The sequence below is a fragment of the Tigriopus californicus genome, chromosome 6, assembly GCF_007210705.1.
Source record: "Tigriopus californicus strain San Diego chromosome 6, Tcal_SD_v2.1, whole genome shotgun sequence".
Taxonomy (NCBI): Eukaryota; Metazoa; Arthropoda; class Copepoda; order Harpacticoida; family Harpacticidae; genus Tigriopus; species Tigriopus californicus.
The window spans coordinates 14,744,160-14,756,644 of record NC_081445.1 but is presented as its reverse complement, the minus strand read 5'-3'; the positions used below and the strand labels follow the sequence as shown (position 1 = coordinate 14,756,644).

Genomic DNA, 12,485 nt, shown 5'->3' with positions numbered 1-12,485 from the left:
AAGATGAAGTTGCATCTCTTTGAAGTGGGAACACAAACTCCGACCTCGATTTCTCATCATTACCAACGCATTAAAATTCAGGTGGTTGCCTGTGCTTCTCATTTGAGGACGCCTCTGAACTGGAAGAAGAAGCTCTTGAATGACAAAGGACCGTGCTCGCTCTCTCGTTGCATTCGTCAATTGACTTAAAGCCGAAGGCCGAGTCGTCGAGCTTAATAATTGCCGCCCTACCCCCCCGCCCCCCCAGCCCGAAAATAGACCCAATCTTTGTGCACCACGAATGACCTGAGCCATGATCTGGGGATCGGTCTTCCTCGTATAATCCCATTAAGTCTCGTCTAAAGGGACTTTCTGTCACTCTCAATAATCATACGGGTATGAGCAATGTGGGACTGACCTGCCTGGAGTATTGGGCCAGGTTCCGGCTTGGACGAGACCTTGTGGGCCTGACCTCAAATGCTTCCCAAGTCCATGAATATAAATGATTGGTGCGATATGCCCACTGAAACGCATGCGCCCAGAATCATACCTCGGTCATTAATCACGCCTCATCCGGGCAGATCATTGATTGTTCAGGCTTTTGACTGAGCACACGTTTGGTAGAAAATGGAAGAATCTTCAGAAGTCTCAAGTGCTTTCAGTTTCTGTCAGCTTGATTTGTCTTGACAAGCTTAAGAAGCTACTGAGTAGCAACTCAAACCCTAAAGAACCAAGTGGTTAAGTTCCTCTCTTTCTCTTTGGTCGAGTGCTTTTCCTTTTACTAGTTTAGTCTTCTTCCTCGATTTTCGTTTCAATCCCATGTTTGAGCTCTCTTTGTTGGCCGCTCTCTCGTTTTCGGTGGAAAGATTGAAAATAAAAAAAAGAGAGTAGATCCCGTCAATTTCCGGTGGTCCTTGGTTCCAATTTACTCAGATCAAACACATGTGCTTGTCCATTCTTGTCTGTCAAAGGCTCCCTGCAATGGTGAACACGAAATGCAGGCCATGCTGAATCGCAGAATCGCTGATCAACAAAACCTATTTGAGCTCCTTTGAGAACCATCCTCTCTCTCTCGTTCAATCAATGCCCCCCCCCTTTCCTTTGTATCATGAAGGAAGTCCCTTGAGGATTTCCAATGACTTTTGTGTTTGCATTATTCAACGACCACTTTAATTCTCTAATCGACGAGGTCTCGATACAAATGACCTCAATCATTTCCCGATTAGGTATATGGCAATTTCTGGACAACCTTGGCTGTTGATAATTTGACATGGCCATCAATCTTCGATGGATAAGCGTATTTCAAGCAGAGATGAGTATGGACGTACAATAGGACATGACCAAATGTAGCCTTTCTCCTGCTTTCCCGAACTATCTTGAGAGCAACTTCAAAAGATCTCCATTGTCACTCTTGAGAGTCGTAAATGCAGGTGGATTACTTTTCCTCCCAAGTATTATTTGCTCTCCTCTTTTAACAGCCCTCGAAGCCATAGATAAAGGTTAGAATGGCCTCAGAAAACACAAGAGCCTCGAGTGGACAAGGCTTAGTTATGTGGTTTTGGGGCAACAAGATATGATGATAATCACGAGATAATCCCAAATAAGAAATGATTCTTTCATCTCTATCGCATTACCCAAAAGACACCCTCGGTAATTGCGCACCTCAAACATGTGCGTTGACAGACAGAGTACAGGCCTGAAGACTCGTTCCAAGTTAGTAGCTTCCGGGTCTGTGAATATAATTTAAGGTGCATCTTAAACAACAAGAAAGATAATCAATCGATCGTTAACCTTGGTTTTGTCATGACGGGCTTTCTAAAGGTAAAAATATGCATTCTAATCTTGCCTTTGATGAGTGTTCTGCTCGCAAGTTTCGGCTCAGAGCTAAGCCCACTCTTGGCATCAATGACTTTCTAATCAATGTTTGTGGCACTGTTCCTCAGATCTTGTTGCGGGGGGAATCTAGGTCCTGGCGTTGAACAGGCCCCATTGCGTCTCCAAAGGACCCAAAGCATCATGTTGATATCTTCCTCCTTATCAATTCTCAATACAAGGAATTGGAGAAACAGATCCCAAGGAGCATCATGGATGCATAGAGGCAACCGCCTTGAAGCTATCTCTCCCCATTAGCGAGCAATTGTCCAATTGCCCTTGGGCAACTCCTCGACCTACCCGAAAATGGAACCCGGCAAGAAACCTTTAGGACAAGAGCAATTGGACCGTGAAGGTTGAACAGTTTGCCAGTTTTAACATGTTGGGCTCGGCCAAGCGTGGAAGCAGAGGGCGGTGGTGAAAATAAAATTGCGTGTCTCGTTCCCATAATTTACAATATGCGGCTCATCCTTTGACTTGCCGACGGCTTCACATATAAGAGAGATGCAGAAGGAAAGAGAGGGCCGGAAAGGGAGAGGTCTTTGGGGCTTTATAGGACCCAAACTGGAAGATGGGCTGGTTTCTTTGAAATAGAGCATTGCTACACTCTTTCAGATCCCCAAAGTAATCCAGAATTTAATCTATGGAACACCTTATTTTAGCGCACTCCAACATTTATGGAATAATGGATAAGATGTCGCCTTCCTCGAAACATGTCACCACCACATTGAAGCGTTATTTTGATTATCTTTGGAGGGAGAGACTGACCTCTACAAATTCATTGGCCCTCTCAGACCACAGTCGGATCATTGGATCCTCCTACTTATGCAATCAATATTTGTCCTGCTCTTATCCCGAGGGTGTTCCCAGCCAGATACAAGGACCGTGTTGTTAAATGGATCGAGTTGTTGGCGAGGCAAATTTGTATTCAAGACCATTGCCTGATGCAAGGCTTCCCAGTGGGCAATTGTATTCCAGTTTAAGACCAGTCAAATCCCTCTTGGGAAGAAGAGGAGACCGGGAAATGGCACATGTGTAAGCAAGAGCCCCTACCTCCACTTGGAGATGTGTTGAAGGCCTTAGCTCTCTCCGAAACAACTGAAAGAGTGGCGAGGCGAAATCACATCTGGTCAAAGTGTACTCCTCCACATTGTTCGTCATCGGAAGGCAAAAGGGAGGGTCATGAAATATTCAGGCGTATGTTGTATGTTGCGCCGTGATTGTGGGGTGCGGAAATGGGATTTCCGAGCTTTTGGAGCGATCAGAGAGCTTTCCTGAATAATTCATATCGACTCACTCAAGGTAAAATACGGCCTAGTGAATGTCAACAGGCTTGTGTGTTTTGTGACAGAGAGGGCCCCAGAAGGGGCAAAACTCAAACGGGCGCATGATGAAATTTTCTGCTTGGCATCATGTACCTCTTCAGTCCTCGTCTTTTGGACAACTCTGGACGCTTAAGATAAGCCACTCAATCGTGGATCCACGATTCGATGGAGGGAAAACCTGATTATTTACCCGGCCGGGCACCCCACTTGAGCTAAAAAAAAACCTTCTTTCCTGTTCCGCTTAGTTTTTGATCTGGGCTCTTCTCACTGAGACTTGGGCTTTGATAAAGGGAACGGAAATTAGATTCCTCTACTCACTGCTCACTATGAGTGAGTAGGTCTTTAGTGAGCTTCCATATTTCCCCCCGACGATGATTCCATCTAGGTTTTTTTCTTTTTCTCATGGTCTCGCCCTCCCTGTACAAAACTAAACACAAGAAATGAGCAGAGAAGCGGTGAAAGTTTTCTGAGATAATTCAATCATTTTGTCTAAACTTCAATAAAAAATCATGCTCTGCCTCATCATATCAAAACTTCAATGACGTAAAAACTCTATCCTGCCTAAACTTGAAAAGAAGTTTGTTATCATTACAGGCCGAGAGTAGGTTTCCCGTTCAAAGGGCTTTTGACAGCTGACAATGAGTTTCAATAAGTTGTCTTCAGGAAACGTTGATGAAAAATCTTGCACAAGTGCATCTTCGAAAAAGAGGATGGCAAAACGGTAAGAGGACTTTTCGTGTGTTTGAAAGGTTGGAAATCTATCTATCATTGCTCTACATCTGTATCGGAGGTTGAATTCCTGAACTTAATCCTTACCACCCTTCACGTTTTTCACCGAACGAGTTTCACCCATTTCCACTCTTTTGCCAGAGGGCCCCCAAGACACAGAGCCTTTGATCTTCGTCAAGAAGCGGGAATTTCAATCTATCCCCAAGTGCTCTGAGCTTGCTTGGTGCTAAATCGTGATGATCAAATTGGCAAAAGGCAACTAATGCAAATGAGATTCTGCTCGTTCCATAAATGAGCCCATTAGTCGGGGCTCCAAATGGTGTTCAGGGAGCCTTTTCCCACGACACATTACCGCGTGTCCGAGTCTGAGATCTCCATAGATGTTAGTTATGTTGGGTCGTTTCCGATTGTGTACGAAGTGTACCTAATATGTATGTGTAAAAGTTTTACGTTTGAGATAATTTGTTTTCATTGTGGAGCAATTTTGCCATTTCGCCCAGAAGTTCATGTCAGAGTTAGGAATGCAGCTTGTACACATTGATGCATGCGACTCGAACTCGAAAGTTCTCGATCTTCCACTACTAACGCGTCCAGAGGCATTTCCACTTATATCAATACCTTTCTTCGAAACTTTAGTGTCCCTTTGGCAAACGAAATCGTTCCTCATTCTCCGTCCTCGTGGAAACAAATGGTAACTAGGAATGAGGTCCAATTTCCAACGAGAGGCTTACCTAAAAGCGAAGACAAATCCGTTCAATTTAAAGTGTGCCTCTATGACATGATTTGATCCAATCTGACTACCGGATACACCTCGTCTATCAAAGCACGTTTCAAAGTTCCCTGTTTACCGATTCGTGTATCTCATCTTCCAGATACCGAGCGATCCACCCATGTGTGTACAAGCGCACCCAAGTCCACAATGGCTAACGAAAGTTCACAAATTCGGTCTCCAGAGGGAGGAGATACTTCAACTTTGAATTTGGAACTAACTTTTTCTTGACCGTCCCGGGGTCGTAACTTCTAATTACCACATCATTGGTTTGGAGTTGGGAGCGGTTTCCAGTTCCAAGACCCGGGCGGCTTGAACGAACGATCCTTGCAAGTTTCCATGGGGTCTCAGTTTTCAGTTTCAAAGGCCGGTTTCCCACATTTTTGGATATTTGCCCATGCATGACTCTTCTCAATGGATGGACGAGCTACGCGCTTTCTCTTTCCATCCATCACTCTAATTAGGGGAGACGAGGGCGCAGAAATCGTTTAAAATGGCAAGCATGTGGCTGGACATTGACAAAGCTGTTTGAGTAGTACCCGATGACTTGGATGCACCCATCTCCAGAGATTGCAAGGACTGTTCCAATGTCATTGAAATCAGGTCGGAGTCGTATGCAATGATCAGCGCATCCGCGCGTTTGCTTGAAAGTACTAAGGTAATGGCTTACGACGAGAATTTGGAAGAAGCGTGATACATGAAAGAAAATTACATGTTTGCCTCTCCTGGGTCTTTGTCACGCAGAGTTCCTTTCTTCCCTTTGGAGCGAGGTGCACAAGTTCTTCAAATAAACATGTCCTTGGTTCTCCTGGGTGAGTATACATACTGTACATGTGCATGTTAGAATGTGTTCCATTGTTAGGGTCCTTACTAGAATTACATACCATTACTGGACTCTCACATACATACAATATTCCAGCCTTGCACTCAAGCCCAGAAACTTGACCCCCAACAATGTACAACAAGGGGACAAAGTGAAGATCTCTTCTGGAGATTCTATCTCTCAACATTCCCGGAGTGTCTTTTTGCCACTTTGTTATCCAAGCTAGTGATGGCCATCGGATCTTTCCCTCAAATGGAGGCCAAATCTAAACAACAACTCAAACGAGATAGAGCTTCCCTGGGCTGTGCATTGTGAATGAATGACGCCAATCCAAATTTTGGAAGCCTCCAGGTCCAAATTTCATAAGCAATGACCAATCCGTTTCTCGCCATGTTCCATCAAAAGGTCCACGACGACGTGTCTGTGGCGATAAAGTGGAAATGTCCAGAAACATCTCTGGTGTTGATATCCATGACAGGTGATAAAGTTTCCGCCTCCCCCCCTTGGACTGAATCCGTCAATTGAGTCCCCTTGAGTGCATTTATCCAAGGTTTGTTCAAACAATGTTCACGCTAATGTTGGGAAGTCTATTGTGTCCCATTAAGTGCTTCTCGTCCGTCGTTCGGGTGAAAGTGAGACAACTGATACCGCCAATGGAGAGGAGCATGAGTGTGTTCCCAAAGATTTGATGGGAATGACAGATTATGGTGAGTAGAAGTGCTCTCTGTCTATTGCTCCGGTGTGCCCTCATCAAGCTTGATTTCCATCACGGATACTTCTTTTCCGTTTGAACGAGTGCTCAATGGGGCGACATTCTTGTTTTCGTAAAATTGCGTATTCGGCTTGGCCACCATCCAAGTTTGTCTATGAATGAGGATGACGGAAAAGCTGCTCTGGATTTCGGCCCATTCCGATCCTCCTGTCCCCCTGCTGGTGTGGTAAGTGTACACCTTGGCATTTGGACTGGAAGCTCGGAAGGCAATCTCAGAATTCATGACATTTTTGCAGCATCTAATCATGTCGTTCAGTTCATGTATGACGAAGGTGCAGTTCTCTTCGGATTCCACGGATCGGATTCGCTCACGTTAAAAGGAAAGATATCAAAGTAGTACCGGCAACAAGATGATGTCCAATTTGTGTGCCTTCCGGTCTCATATCATGCATTCTTTGTCAATGAATCTCTCCTGGTTGTTATGAAGTAACCAGGGGCATGACCGGCTAGGACATTAGGTCCCAAATCATTTCAATTTTCAAGGGCCGCCAAGAGCAATACGAAATTAGACAAGAACCTGCAAAAACAGCTATTGTTGATGCTCCAACATGGTGATACCCCAAAAATTTAGTGGTCGTAAAAGCCAAAGCTGCTTCCCTTTTCAACTCTTTGTTTGAAATAAATGATGTTCCCACTCGATTTCCACTACTCCAATTGGGCTCTCGTTTCCTCGCTCGATGTTGAACGAGAATGATTTGACAGTGATTGAGAGACAGACAGATGGACCGACAAGGTTTGGAATTGAATTAGGCAAAGTAGCCTCGGCTAAATTCACTCAGATCCCTCAGATAACCCGGATTACAAATTGATGAATCGCGAGATTGCTCTCAGCTTCTCATGCTGGATGGATCCTTGCTCAAGGGTTCGAAAATGCGGATGTGAACACCCGTGGGAGGCCACTTAAGGCTGATAACCTAATCAGAGGAAATTTGAAGGTTTTCCGAACGCTTGGAACAATTTCCTGGCATTCCCACAACCTTGAATCAAATGTGTGCGTGCGTGCAATGTCGAATGATATTCCATCACGAAATGTCAAGAATGCACTTGAAGCCACTTTTAGTCCAGTTCTGGTCAAATGAATTGGGAAAAGTATCCGAGACCAAATGAATATTTGCTTTCATCACACCACACCATGACCTCAAGGCGAGTAATCTTGGGATTTTTTAATAAGCTTTCAGCTCTTGGCGTACCACTCTACCATTGACCTTTATGAAATATCTGGCGGGCACACTTCTGAGGGCGGCTTTGGAACCACCTCCCAAACCGAGTGGAAATAGGAGACGAAGAATGTCTTCAGGCCAAGCAGACATCTCGGCAATTGTGCCGATGTGCAACTTTTTCTCTCTTGTGCGTCATCCTGCCTCAAGGGACATTAGCGAGGCTTGAAACATCTAGCGACACTTCTTTTGACGACAACCAACCATATTTTGGGCGATCTGTGAAGCTATTGAAAGAGGGCCCTAATCCAATCATTCAAACTTAGCTTCACATACCGATGGGATCCAAAATTGAAGTTGTCGTTCGAGTTTCGTTGGGAACTATCAAAGAGATCATCAGATTAGTAGACGCTTCGCTCGAGAGTTTGGCTTGGAAAGTTTACCCTCTCAACTTGGATATCCTTGTTGAGAAAATTTGAACCCTCTTGGGGAGCTCCTGTCCACCTGGTTCCTTTCTTAGACATGTACTCAGGGACATGTCCCTCGCATGGCATCCATCTCGGTCATATCATGATATACGTAGTAAGTCTACGTCCATAAGTCTGCTCAGTACATTCGTCCGATCCCAACAACCCATGATTTCTAGAAGCACTCGATTTGAAACGGCAAGCAACTTCAATCACGCTATTGGAGTTCAGCAGATCTCGCTACGACAACGACAATGTTTAACTCAATGTACTTGACTTCTTGGTGTTGAATAATTCACATTCTCATTAGCGACTCAACCTTATCTCGGTGGCCGTCTTAATTAGCTTTGCTTTTTCTTACCGAATGTCCAATGTGAATTCGCCTCATTTGTGGCTTGGCTTTCTCCGAAATTCCGTTTACACAACAGCTAGGACTCCAATCAAGCCCTCGAGATTCTTGCTCTCCGGCAATTCAAGGATATCGAAGATACAGGGAATTTAAATCCCCAGGGAAGGTTTGAAGTGGAAATTGCAAAATGGGGAAGCTCTCCATCTTTGTCTTGAAATAATTTTGAGAGGTCACATCGATCCTTATTTATGCACCTCGAGTCAATGCCTCGGAATCCAATTTCACTGGTGCATCATGCTCTAGGCATAAACAGCTAGCAAAAAGCAGAGAGAAGGTCTAGAGAATTGCAGCTCACAAATTCCAAAAAAGTGCGGTCAATACTAGGACCATTTAAGTGTGCGTACTTCTCATACTGACTGAATGGAAATTCGGTGGTTCGGAAAAAGAGTCTTCCAAAGCATCCTGGCATTCAAATTGCTTATCAAAAAGGCACTCACTTCTCTAGCATCTCCCAAGCTAAGCGAACATCCATGAATATATTAACATATCTCCAATTGTGCATCTAAAGGAACGGAACGAGAAGCGACCATTCAGAGCTTGTTGGCTCACTTTGATTTTGTCCTTGAACAGGTTTACCAAACATACAGGCAGACGTTTTGGAGGCATAACTCAGCAGCTTTAGAATTTACCGACTCTGTTCACTCTATCACCAAAAGCAAGGACCACGTCATCACTGGACGGGAACTGGGAACTGGCAAATTTTAACCCCGATTAATCAGATGATTTTTTCCTTCAACCGAGCAAGGCTTTGTTTGTAGAAGAAAGTGTTGGCTAATTTTGAGCTCAATCGGACATGTATGTCAAAAGTCATGAGTACTTCAAATTCAGTCGGCCCACTAAGGTACCACCCCTTTTAGTGACATTTTGCCAACGTGATGTTTGCTCATTTATTTGGTGCCTTATCTAAGCTGAGTTTGAAGTGCTCATAATTTTTGACATATATGTTCGATTGAGCTCAAAATTAGCCAACACAATGAATCAATGTAATTAATGACCAGCTACTCCTTAGCTGAATACATGTGTTTAAATGCAAATATACATTCGATTCACACACACACATTCTTCTACAAACAAAGCCTTGCTTGATTGAAGGAGAACTTATTTGACTCAGCGCCTCAAAAGCTGCCAACCCGCCTCCCCATCCCCTCCAGGCGTCTCTGTCCAGTGTTGATGTTGTCCTTGCCTGAAGTGAAATTTGAGTTCTGGGATCTTGTTCGCACTTTCTCGTGCGTGTTCCATATGGTGTTGCGCCTCAAGTTGGGTCAAGAAAACTCGTCTGAGTGGTGCAGTAATATCTCAGCATGACTGATGTTCCAGAAGCCCTAGATTGCGTGCATAAAATGAATCCAAAAACGGAACAGATGTTCTCTAACCCCATTGAGATGGTTGCCCCTTTTCCATGTTATGGAGCATGGATAACAATTTGGAGTTGCGACGCGTTACTCTTATTTGTAAGTTGAGCCAGTGAACTTTGTCAGGATTAGGAGCCTCAAGAAAGGAACATCAAGCTTATGGACCTTGCTAGATGCTCAAACCCAAGAGAACCCAAGCGTGCTTATGATGTGGTTTCGTAAAATGGCTAATGTGTCAACACTAAGAGTGAGAGAGAGAGAGGGAGAGAGAGTGAGGGAATGTTCATCAATCTCAAAGGGGTCTCTTTCAAAGGCTCTGAACTTCCGTTGGACTCAGAACTGGAACTAGACCGTTCCCTATCAAATATGGAGAACATTCCACATGCACAAGAAGATGTCGTCATTTCCAGGGCCAGTGAGAGAGCTTTCAATCATATTCAATGATAAATGATCCAATCCAAATTAACGGCCAAGAGGAAATCAAAACATTCATATCCAAAAGGAGTGAACTATCACGTATCTTGCTTCGTCCAAAGGCCACATAAATTGAGGTTGTTAAGAATGCCCTCAAGTCCATGTACGTTATTGATCACTGGCTGAATATTTCATTTTATGGCTAAGTCACCTTTGAAGACGGTGAAGTGTTCCCAAATTGGAACAAAGGGCCCTTGTCCTTTTAACGGATTCAGTGGTCTAATCTGAAATCGTGTCCTACGTTGATGTTTCGCTTTTGCGCAATGTTCCAAATCAATGCATTAAAGCGGCTTTGACAGAGGCAATTATAATCCCCTCAATTGACCTCTAAGCGACAACAATTGGTTTCAACCAACATCAAAATGTTGCTTGAGAAATGGATACGCGGCTAATTTTATGTACTTTCCCCATATGGCAAGGCACCTGAACATGCATACGTCGGTACACATGCTTTCAGACAAGCCAAATGGGCTACATGTCACCTTACCAGCCAACTCAATTAGAACCCTCCCACGCCATTGGCCTAATCATGGTGAGGCTGCCAAATGTCACCGTTCGTTGATGCACGAATGAAGCAATAACCATTCCTTTCCAGGCCGTCCCATGTTCAAGGAAGGCCGGTTTCCTAGTAAATTGGAGAGTGGCTGTCAGAACGCAAGTGAGGAGTGTTCCCATGATTGGAAACGGTTTTCTCCTAATTAGTTACTCCCCTCCACCCTGGCAGTCGGGAACGAATGATGAAATGGGAATCGATCGATCCTTTAATCTGAGGCCTTCGTGTGTTGAACTTTCCAGCCTTGGCTACATTCTCAGGGACCCTAGCAAGGCTGGCTCATACCAATGCTTTCTTATATATTTAACACAACTGGTCAGTTAGATATTCCGGATTCTGTATGGCAACACTGCTCAGCTAAGTAGCGAAATGCCAACCGTTGTCCTTCGATAGCAACTTCAAATTTTGAGTGGCAACTTTGGAGAAACTATTTTCCTCCAGGGTACCTTTTTTCCACGAGTGGCATCTTTTCATTTGGGCGGCATTTTGATGGAACTACTTTGTCTCATCAATATCAACACAAACATAACCAAATTAAAAGACGTCTCCCTTTTTGACAAATATGCCTGACCATCTTCGTCTTTTTTGGTGTTTTGTAATGTGATTGGAAAAAAACCCTTGTGGCAATAAAAAGTATGTTACACCAGCTCAACCGTTTCCTATCTCCAGTTCAAGTTGGTTGAGGGTTTTGAAGAGCTTAAAGTTGTAAAAAAAAATGAGATATAACCTTCTGTAAAGCATGACGGTAAAATGGGCAAATGGTTTTTTTTCTAAATATTTTCTGAGCCCTTTGAGCAAAAGTCAACGGGCTAGAAGACCTTTCTCAAGATATATTTTGAAGAAGCAAAAACGAAATGGAATCACTGCACTTTAAATGAACCCTCAATAGTCAGTATTCAACATTGGTACCCATAGTTTAAGTTAGTATTTTGTTATGATGTGACAACTAACTTTGCCCGTTCTTGGCATTTTCTGTTTAGTAACTTTCACCACCAAGAGTGTGGCAACTATGATGTCTAAGAGCCAAGAAATCGAAACAAAAGCCAAGACTTTTGATGTGTATTCTGGGGAGTCGGTCAAGAAGCTCCAGCCTTTCGAGCGATGATTGATGGACCCAGTCTCGATTGAGGTTTGTTACACCGATTTGAAAGGCCCTCACCAGAACGAATCGCTTACGATTGAATGATTGTACGTCTTCAGTGTATAAGGAGCCTCCTCAGAGAGCCAATTATTTGGTGGCGCAGAGTAAAGGCTGGGAAGTCTTTATCGACTCTTGAGTCTTGACTGCCGCAATTACCTCAATATCAAAGGCTTAATCTGTGGCCATGGAAAGACCCAAATCCAAAACGGCCGAACACGTTGCGTTGGTTGGCAACCCCCAAATATCTGCAATGTCTTTTTCTTCCACATCCATGAGCACATCGTTATTTTTAGTGAGTAGATACAATTATCTTCCTCGGAGCTTAATTAACGTTGGGCTTGATAGAAATGTTATTGATGTTCACAATATTGAAACAACATTGCAGTCGAAATCAGAGCGAGGGAAAAATGCAAGCAATACTTTCTCGGAATACGCCAATAACCTCATTGCTTGGCCAATTGCAAATGCTGCATCCAACCCAAAAAAATAAACTATTTTTGTACGTATACTTTCTCTTTACACGAGCGAGCAAGCCTCGTTTGGCCAAAAATGTCGAGATTTCAATCTCTGGAAAAAGCAGTGCAGATCTTGATTGAAAGTGTGTATGACTGTGACAGTGATATTGATCTCCAGGCTTGAACTTCCTTAGACATGTATTGAATG

At 43.8% G+C, this 12,485-nt stretch overlaps 1 protein-coding gene across 5 annotated transcripts in view; it reads right to left on the bottom strand.

Moving 5' to 3' along the window:
• The window catches only part of LOC131881878 (heterogeneous nuclear ribonucleoprotein L-like), a 56,300-nt gene that overhangs the window by 4,823 nt on the left and 38,992 nt on the right, over window positions 1–12,485 (bottom strand). Inside the window, exon 2 of one of the 5 annotated variants that reach the window (XM_059228871.1) lies at window positions 4,524–4,636. The exons of the other annotated variants lie outside the window; for them this stretch is intronic. The gene's annotated coding sequence lies outside the window, so the exon portion shown is untranslated. The remainder of the gene's footprint in view (window positions 1–4,523; window positions 4,637–12,485) is intronic. 5 annotated transcript variants of the gene reach the window in all.